At 37.9% G+C, this 11,149-nt stretch overlaps 1 pseudogene; it reads left to right on the top strand.

Moving 5' to 3' along the window:
- The first annotated feature begins 1,648 nt into the window (after positions 1-1,648).
- LOC131903460 (zinc finger protein 54-like) lies at positions 1,649-10,087 on the top strand (annotated as a pseudogene).
- Positions 10,088-11,149: the final 1,062 nt, after the last annotated feature.

Raw genomic sequence — 11,149 nt, forward strand, 5'->3', positions numbered from 1 at the left:
CACCTTTAATCCTAGCAGTCAGGAGGCAGAGATCCATCTGGATCTCTGTGAATTCAAAGCCACCCTGGACTTAATGAGATTGACTTAGTATAGGAGAGAAAACAGAGCCAGGCAGTGGTGGCACACATATTTAATCCCAGTACTGGGAAGCACACATGCCTTTAATCCCAGGAAGTGATGGCTGGGCAGAGAAAGGTATATAAAATATGAGGAGACAGGAACTAAAGGCATTTGGGATTAGACCTTTTCAGCTGAGGAAGCTCATTCAGCTTGAGGCCTCTTGGCTGAGTTCTTTCAGGCTGAGGAGTTGGTGAGGTAAGAGGTCATGGCTGGGGCTTGCTCTGCTTCTCTGATCTTTCAGCCTTTACCCCAATATTTTGTTTCAGGTTTTTTATAAGACCATTTTTAGATTCTTACCACATATCTTTCTTCCTTCTGTGTGAGAATTGGTGATTTGCTGTCTTGCCCATGAATCATTACTTCCAAGTTCTCCTGTATTTATGTAGTCACCACAAAGAATTATTATTTCCTGTATTTACATGGATAATTCTTCTGATACCCCCGTATAAATTTTGCCTCTAGTTATTGTCTGCAAAGCTGCTTTAGGGGCTGGAGAGATAGCTCAGAGGTTAAGAGCACTGAGTGTTCTTCCAGAGGTCCTGAGTTCAATTCCCAGCAACCACATAGTGGCTCACAACCATCTGTAATGAGATCTGGCTCCCTCTTCTGGCCTGCAGGGATACATGCAAAACAGAATACTGTATACAAGGCTGCTTTAGTGAAATCAATTATTTATGTTATCTCAAGACTATCTTCAAATGTACTTATGTCTCTATCAATTTTAAGATAATTTTTTTCTTAATTCAAAAATATGGGTTAACAATGATTTTCTCTTCAAGCTTGAAATATCATTCCATTCTCTTCTGGATTTGGGATCATTCCTGGACACCTGGTCATAGTTTGTTGCTTGGGTGGTTTCCTGTGGTTTGACATTTTTCTCTAACAGCTTTCTGTGGTGGTAGTTTGTGTATGCTCTTACAAATAAACCTTGCCTGAAGATCAGAGGGCAAAGCCAGGCACTAGTTATTCATAGAGTCCAGGTTGTGGTGGCACACACCTTTAATCCCAGTACTAGAGAGGCAGAGGCAGAGACACAGACAGGCAAATCACTGAAATTTCAAGGGCACCCTGGGCTACACAAGACTGATCTGGTTTAAAAGAGAAACAGAGCCAGGCAGTGGTGGCACACTCCTTTAATCCCAGCACTTGGGATCTTGTGTCTTTGTTCCCAGTGCTGGGGAGGTACACATAGCTTTTTGGGATAAGATGTCATAAGGCTGGGCAGAGAAAGGAATGTAAGGTGGAAGGAGACAGGAGCTCAGCACTCTTTCAGTTGGAGAATCTCACAGGTTTAAGAACACGCAGCTGGCTGTGTTGCTTCTCTGATCTTTCAGCTTTCCCCCTGATATCAGACTTTGGGTTTTATTAATAAGACCAACAAGAATTTGTGCTACAGCTTTCAGTATTAATTTTTTCTTTTTTTTTTTTGACCCCTTATATGAAAGGTCAGAAAGTCATCTATTCCTTGTTCCTGAAAGAGAAACTCAGAGAAAAGAAACAGAAAGAAATGGCTGATTCTCCAGTAAGCATGTTCCAGGTCAGTGGTCATGCCTCGTTTTCTAGAAATGTTATATGTTCAGATATTGCAAACCTTTAATTTTCTTCTACTGACAATATTTTATATTTTATTATGACAATTGTTGCAAATAAACAACACACACACACACACACACACACACACACACACACACACATACACTGAAATTACCTGGATTCAATTACTGTATAAGTACTGTACAAATACTGCAATTTTATTTAGTTAGAGTAGTCATTGGAAACTTAAGCTCTGGAGTCTTTCAAACGGGGCTTTATATTTTTGTTATTGAATATATTTTTATCAACTTATCCGTCAGAAAAACAGAAAAATTACTTTGGAAGCATCACAGCTAGAAAATTACTTAGTTTATATCCTTTTTTGTAGCTAGAGTTTTCCTGCCTGGTCCACAGTCAGGACAAATCTCTGACACCTGCCAGTCCCACAGCTGCTCAGACCCAACCAAGTAAACACAGAGACTTGTATTGCTTACAAACTGTATGGCCGTCACAGGCTTCTTGCTAACTGTTCTTATATCTTAAATTAATCCATTTCTATAAATCTATACCTTTCCACGTGGCTCGTGGCTTACCAGCGTCTTCATATGCTGCTTGTCATGGTGGTGGCTGGCAGTGTCTCCCTCACTCAGCTTCCTGTTCTCTCAATTCTCCTCTCTGTTAGTCCCACCTATATTTCCTGCCTAGCCACTGGCCAATCAGTGTTTTATTTATTGACCAATCAGAGCAACAGATTTTACATACAGACCATCCCACAGCACTTTTTCACAACTGTTGTTCATTACCTGTATTCAGTCCTACCTCAACCCTGTTATTTAACCTTTCTTGATCTCTTTTCTCCATGTTCTGCTAAGCCCCCATGCATTTTGTTTCTCATAGACACATATTATTGGCCAGTTTCTGCATATGAGAAAAAATGTGATTTCTTCTTTCTGGCACTGTGTGGCCTAACTTAATATTACACATTCTGTGTCTAACCATTTTCCTGCATTTTTTCTCTTCAGCTGAATGGTATTCCATTAAGTATGTGTACAGTCTTCATATAATTAGTGTAATTCTAATACTTTGCCATGTTGAAGTCAGTAGCCGTGAATGTGGAGTGTAAAGATCTCTGTAGTGAGGTGTGGAGTTTTCAAATTATGTTCCCAGGAGTGACATTGCTGGGTCATACATTAGTTCTATCTTCATTTTTTTAATAATCTTGAAACTCATTACCACACTGAGTGTATAATTTTCACACACCCCCAACCACAGTGAATAAGGCTTCCTTTCTCTTCCTACCTTGCCTAACATTTGTTTTCTGGTTAGTTGATGACAGCCATTCTCAGCCTGGGGTGAGGTGATATTTCAAAGCAGTTTTAATTTAGGATTCCATTATGGAGTTTTCTTAGGGATTCTGAACTCTTTTGCAATATTTATTGGCCCTTTGTATATTGGTCTTTAAAAAATGTCTATTCAGTTCCTTTGAGCATCTATAAATGGCAGTATAATTTCCTTGGTATTTAATTTCTGTAAATCTTGGTAAATTCTAGGTATGAGCCCCTATCAACAATGTCACTGGTACAGATTCTCTTCCATCACTTGGGTGTCTGTGTGCTGTGCTGATGGTTTCCAAAGAGAAACATTTTCTATTCATGTAGTCCAATTGTTTCACTTCCTCTGTTGTTGGTGTTCTTCCTAATCAATAAGGCCATGCCTATCCCAATATCCTGAGGGATCTTCTCGACGTTTTCTAGTTGTCTATGTTTTTCTGATTTGAAATAAGATTTTTGATCCACTTTGAATGGACTTTTATACAAATGAAAGATAAGAATCTAATTACATTCTTCTGCTGTGTTCAGTTTTACCAACACCATTTGTTAAAAAGACTAAATTTTTGTGCTGTATCTTTTTGCCTCCTTTGTCAAATATTAAGTACCTTAGCTTTTTAATTTTTCTTTCTTTTTGGGTCCTCTATCATAATCTCTTATCATTGTCTTTTTTAAATGACTGTACCATGCTGTATTTATGACTATAGGTATACAGTGTAATTTCATAAATCCACACTTACATGATTTTTGTCCATACAACTTTCCCAGATTTTTTCCCCCAAGAATAAGTATCTCACATGAAATTATGAGTAGTAATTTAAAAAAATATTCATATTAACACATGAAAAATAAATACATTGATGTGATGTATAATTGTTGTAGAATGAGGGCTATATCTTTATATATTTAAGAGTGAAGACTCCTATGATGTAGGCTTTATTTGTTGGAACTGTCCTACTGTGGGATGTTCTGTATGTCACATGTGTTGCCGACTAGTCAATAAATAAAACACTGATTGGCCATTGGCTAGGCAGGAAGTGTAGGCGGGACAAGGAGGACAATAAAGCTGGGAAGTGGAAGGCTGAGTCAGAGAGACACCGCCAGCCGCCACGATGAGAAACAGCATGTGAAGATGCAGGTAAGCCACGAGCCATGTGGCAAGGTATAGATTAATGGAAATGGATTAATTTAAGCTGTAAGAACAGTTAGCAAGAAGCCTGCCATGGCCATGCAGTTTGTAACCAATATAAGTCTCTGTGTTTACTTGGTCGAGTCTGAGTGGCTGTGGGACTGGCAGGTGAGAGAGATTTGTCCTGACTGTGGGCCAGGCAGGAAAACTCTAGCTACACTGTCCCACTTCCTTGAATCATGGTTGTAAAGAGCTCATATTGAAGCACATGAGAGTTTTCACAACATCTTAGCACTATGTGCACTTAAGAGACAAAGCTTGGTTTTTAATGCTAAGTAATACTTGGTTCCTAATACTAAATATTTAAGGAAACTAGACAGTGCAGAACATGGCTTGCACAAGTGGCTTGATCCTACCATGAAAATCATGTTCTTGAGTGTAGATTCAGATTGTAGTTGACTTTGTTAAGACTGCAATTGCTGTGAAGAGACACTAAGACTATGGCACCTCTTATAAAGGAAAGCATTTAATTGAGGAGGCAACTTACTGCTTCAGAGTTCGTTCCATTATCATCATGGCGGCATAGAGGCAGAAAACATGGAGTAGTAGCTGAAAGTCCTACATCTCCAGGCAACAGGAGGTCAACTGAGTGTCACCTTGAGGGAAGCTTAAACAAAGAAGATCTCCAATCTCACCCCCACAGTGACCCACTTCCTCCAACAAGACCATACCCACTCCAACAAAGCCACACCTCCTAATAGTGCCATTCCCAGTGGTGCCTAATTACATTCAAACTACCACAGTGGTCTACTTATTTCTCTTCTGTGTTTAATATCATGGTAATGATGATGTCTGCACATGTTTGTTGACACCTGATATCTGTTTGTCTCAGGAGAATTGCTACTCACATCACACACTTGGTTAGAATGCTCAGTTGTAACTTCCCAAACTAGAGAGATCAGTGTTTTGGGTTTTTTGTTATGTTTTGTTTTTTGAAACAAATTGTCTCTGTATAGCCCTGTCTCTTCTAGAAGTGGCACTGTAGGCCAGACTGGTCTCAAACTTACAGAGTTCCACATATTTTCTTATCCCAAGTACTGGGATTAAAGGCATGTACTACCACACCTGGCTTGAGAGCAGTGTTTTTATTTCTTTTTTTTATTGCCTAAACAGGATCCCACTGTGCAGCCATTACTGTCTGGGACTCATTAGGTAGCATTACATAGAATGCATCAGAAATAATGTCTTGAGGACACTGACTGATAGATGTGCACAATCCATCACATTTGATGCAGAAAGAACATTCCTCAGTATTGCTTTCCCCCAGTCAGTTCCTGTGAGAGTCATGACTCTACTCCCCAACCCTGAACCTGCAAAGTTTTAAAGCTGAGATTTGTGAAATGAGCTCTGACTGCCAGGTTTGCATTTATTCTTGACTCACAACTCAGACAGAATATGCCACCACTATGCAGTTTGACAGTTCGTAATAAAGGAAGAATCATAAACACTGCTAACCTAAAATCTGTTAGACAATACAGGATAACTACTAAAAAGGAACACATTAAAAACTACAAATTTCAGGCACAAAAATTCTCATATTCTCTCCTGAATTGACCTTCTGAGCACCATGACATTTGAAAAGCACTGAAAAGTGATGGTATTTCTCATTCAGTATAAAAAAATATCCTGCAACAGGACTTCCCTCAATTTTTGTAACTATTCAGAAATGAAATGTTCTTCAAAACTTCTGAAATTATTATTTTTGCCTAAGTTGGCATTTTCATAATTTATTAGGAAAATTTTAGATTATATCAAATGTGGTTGATACAGATTTTTCAACCAGCTTGGTAATGGATCAAAATGCTGATAAAATAATCTCATATATTACCTGTTTTTGAATGTTAATTTTAAAACTGACAAAATGCAATATTATTACACTCATTGTTTCTGTGGAAAATAGGCGAATTCTTTGCTTACCTAGTCAAATATAAATTCTACTTTCCATATCTTTGCCCTGTAATGGAATGGTATTCGACCTAGTGTTTAAATATACAACCTGAGCTTGTTAGAATATAATCATGTAAGGCCAAAGAATGCAAGAATTGATTGAGTTGCAGTGTTTTACTATGATCTACAGGTACAGCAATTAAAGCACATTTCCTCATCATGAATTTTCATTCTGAGACACATACACTGTGATCCTGTGGGACACAAACACCATCCATAATAGATAGTCATCCATGTCCAGACCTTAAATGAGTGGGGTTTTTTTTTTGTGTATATTGTATGTGAGCCTATTGTGTCATCCAGTTTCCACACACTTAGAAAATCTATCATATGATGTGACTATATCGAAATCATCTGATTGAGTAATTGTCTTCATCGTCTACAACCCTCATTTCCTCAGGTCTACTTTCATCCAGGAAAACACTCTGTCTGGTAGCATGTGGTCTAACAACTTTTTTGTTTCAGGATCCATTGACATTCCCGGATGTGACTGTGGACTTCTCCCAAGAGGAGTGGGAATGCCTGGACACTGCTCAGAGGTCTTTGTACATTGATGTGATGTTGGAGAATTACAGCAACCTGGTCTCTGTGGGTGAGAACATTTTGCTTCTAAGTAATCATTTTTATATACTGGCTCTATAGGTTGTAAACTCTCTCTTAAGCTGTCAGAAATAAGAGAACACTAGGGAAAGTTTGGTAGTAGAACACTACTTTTTCACAGTATTTAATATGTTTCTTTCCATTTTGCATGTTAGAAGTGTCATGCACCCCTAATTTGGTTCCACAATGCATTCAGAAATTTAGTATTATATAATATTTACACCCATATTTTTAAGCTCTAATTACATCACTGTACCTCACATAGTTTTAATTGTGAGAAAAGCTCAAGATGTGCAAATTGAGAAGTACTTTAGCATATTTATATGCTAAAGATTCTGATGGGAAAGAGCCATTGGAAATCTTTCCCAGATTCCTCTACTTTGTGTTTTCTTCATGTACTAACACAGTACTATGTTAGATTTCTGTATTCTTTCTAAAAATTCTAGCATGGGTCATGGGCTACATCACAGAACATGTGGTTAATGAAAGATAGACCTGGACACCTGTCCAGAGCAAATGAGAATGCCCAGGAACGTGGAGAACAGAGAGTATACACAATTATGGTGGGTTAGGGAATTAGCAGGACAACCTTGAAGGCTTCAAGTGAAAGAGAAAGCAAGAGTTGAAAATGGTTTTGTGATATTCAATTCCACTTGAAAAGATTCCTAATCATTAACTTACTGTAGTGTTCTGGCTCCGGGATGCATCCTGCCAGATGTAACTATTAGAAGACATTGGGCCTATTGCACTTGAACTCTGGTGACAGTACGAGTACAAAATGCAATTTTATTTGACTTTGTTGACATCAGGTTAGAATAATCTTACAAATTATAAGCCTAATGTGGGTTGATGAAGTAGGATTGTTCTTTAATAGCCTCCTTACTGTCTATCTTTTTTATTACATTCTTCATTTTCTTCTCAGTGGCTGATACTCGGACATCCATCTGGAAAATGTTCTCAGGATTTGGTATACAGACTAGACTTGAGAATAACCATATAAGTAAAGAAACACAGTCCTGTGTGGAGCTCACACAGTAGAGGATAGAAATCAGCAATAGCTGCCCATGACAGCCCTGCCTCAAGTAATCTGATTTCTGGTACCTGCCAGAATACTTGCTTTGCCTCCATTACATAAGAAAATCTAATGTGTTTTTCTAGAAAATAAATAAACCCTGTGATGTTTTTTTTTTAAGACTTTAACCTTTTAAGGATTCAGGTCTAATGAACAATACTCCTCGTTGCTTATCACTTAGTCAGTATAAATACAGTGACCTGGAATTGGATTAAACTCTTCTTCATCAGTTTCTGAGAAGAAATATTTAAATAGAGACATGTATTCTAAGTATAATTAGTCCATGAGCTCTGTCACGAAGCTAACTACTGATTCCACAATTTCCTGATCCATCTTGTGCCATTATCCATTTTTCTATAGGGACAAGTTATTTATTATGAATCACAGGCCCTGGAAGGCTTTTTTGCTATTTTGTGAGAATACATTGAAATACAGTGAAAGAAAAATATCTAAGTGGTTGCTGGTTGACTAACCTTAAGAGAAAACTGAGGTGGACAGTCATTTATCCAAAGGTTAATCATCAGCCCTACTAATCTGAACTGTACTCATTTTCAGGGAACTATTACAAACATGATCCTGTCCATCAACATGTGAAGACTGAAAACGAGTCTTGTCAGTGTAATGAGCTTGGCAAAGTGCTTCATGACCCCTCCACATGTGCTCGTGATAAAACAGGTAAAATTCCAGAAAACTCTAATAACTACAGGTGCAGTAATTATAGGGAGGCCTTTATTGAGTCTTCAAACTCACATAGACATGAAAGCATGCACACTGGAGAAGAACCTTGCAAATCTAATGACTGTGAGAAATCTTTGAGTTCCAACCTTATTCAAGATCAGAGACTCTACATTGCAAAGAAAGAGCACATGCAGGGAGAATATGATGACTATTTCAGCTCTGCACACAATCTGTTCAAACAACCATTCTACATTGGAGAGAAAGCCCAGCAGTGTGGGAAATGTGAGAAATGCTTCAGTAATGCCTCAAGCCTCAATGTACGTCAGAAAATTCATACTGGAGAGAACTCTTACAAATGTATACAACGTGACAAATCCTTTACCTGGGACTCATATCTTAGAAGACAAAGTAGGGTTCATACAGGAGAGAGACCTTACAGATGTAAGGAATGTGACAAATCCTTTACCACTTGTGGAAATCTTAGAAGACATCAGAGAATTCACACTGGGGATAAACCTTACAAATGTATGGAATGTTGCAAGTCTTTTAACCAGGACTCACATCTTAGAAAACATCAGAGGGTTCATACTGGAGAGAGACCTTACAGTTGTCAGGAGTGTGGCAAATCTTTGTCTACACTTTCAACTCTTATAAATCATCAGAAACTACATACCGGAGAGAATCTTTACAAATGCAGGGATTGTGACAAATCTTTTACTACAGGTTCACATCTTATTGTACATCAGAAAATTCATACTGGAGAGAAACCTTACAAATGTGGAGAATGTGACATGTCCTTTATCCAGAGTTCAAATTTTAGAAGACATCAAAGAATCCATACAGGAGAGAGACCTTACAGTTGTAAGGAATGTGATAAATACTTTACCAATTCCTCACATCTTAGAAGACATCAGAGGGTCCACACTGGGGAGAGACCTTACAAATGTATGGAATGTCACATGTCCTTTACACAGGACTCACAACTTAGAAAACATCAGAGGATCCCTACTGGAGAGAGGTCTTACAGATGTAAGGAATGTGGCAAATCTTTATCCACTCATTCAACTCTTAGAGAACATCAGAAACTTCATACTTGAGAGAAACTTTACAAATGTAGGGAATGTGACAAATCTTTTACTATGTGCTCATATCTTAGACAACATCAGAAAATTCATACTAGAGAGAAACCTCACAAACACAAAGACTGTAACACATCCTTCAATCAGATTTCAGCTTAGGAGACATCAGAAACTTCATAATGGAGAGAAACCTTATAAATTCCTGGAATATGACAAATTCTTTACCTACATGTCAAATCTTATAACACATCAGAGAGTACACACTGGAGAGAGATTTTACAGGTGTAAGGAATGTGACAAGTCTTTCACTAGCTGCTCATATCTTAGAGCACATCAGAAAATTCATACTGGAGAGAAACTTCACAAATGCAAAGACTGTGACATATCCTGTATCGACCTTTCAATTCTTAGAAGACATCAGAAAGTTCATACAGGGCTGAAAAATACCATTGTGAACCATGTGACATGGTATTTCTATGGTGTTCTCTGTTCAAAAGACACAGGTATACATAATAGAAACATAAAGATAAGAAACTTATGAAAGGGTTTATTGATGTTTTAAATGTTATAAAATGTCAGAGTTTATATTCAAATAAAATTCTACAACAGTAACTGTGTGAATTGTTCTTTATGTGTATGGGTACTCTTGCCTACAAAATTTTCTGTGCACTCCATGTATGTCTGATGCCTGTGTAGTCCTGAAGAGGGTATGAGATTCTCTGAAGCTGTAGATAAAAACAGTTGTGAGCTATTTTGTGTGTTGAATCCTGGTCCTCTGGATGAGCAAACAGTGCTTTTACCCACTAAGCTATCTCTCCACCCCTAAGGAATTGCTGTAATATAACATTTAACTTCTGCTACATCTAAACATTGAAAATAATGCCAAGTAAGGTGATGCATGCTTTCAATCCCAGCACTCAGGAAGCAGAAGCAAGAAGATTTCTGTGAGTCTGAGGCCATCCTGGCCAACATAGTGAGTTCCAGGACTCCCAGGACTACATAGACCCTGTCTCAGTAATAATTATAATAATATGACAAAATACAGAATATAAGTAATATGATTATGGCTGTACATCAAAAAACTCATACTTCTGAGAAATGTCATAAATGTATCCCATATTATACCATATATAATCCCTATTTCTTGTCCATTAAAAATGACAGTCACCAAATGCGTTCGTTTTGAAAAATCCTTTACCTAGTGCTCAAATTGATGACATCAAAGTAAACACAACCCAAAAGAAAACACAAAAATCCTCCTATAAAGTCTCATCATTTGTTCACTTTCAAAATCTTCATACTAGAGCTAAACCTTAACATAGAAAGAAGGTGATAACCTGTAAAGAGAGAAGCTGTCAATGTAGGTGCAGCCTTTTCTGACGGAAATGGTGAAAGTCATAAAGTCTGCATAGCTGCTTGACCCAGATTCAGCAGAGCTGAGACACAGGATGGCCACCATGCCATATTAGCCTTTGATCTTCATGTGTGGCATGCTTGGGGGGGCATTCATATTTGAGCAACTTTGGGATATTACTTTGATGAGAAATTTCCTATGAATCATTTATGAATTTCTTATGAATCATTATCCTCCAAAAGTACTGCT

This window comes from Peromyscus eremicus, chromosome 1, assembly GCF_949786415.1.
Source record: "Peromyscus eremicus chromosome 1, PerEre_H2_v1, whole genome shotgun sequence".
NCBI lineage: Eukaryota > Metazoa > Chordata > Mammalia > Rodentia > Cricetidae > Peromyscus > Peromyscus eremicus.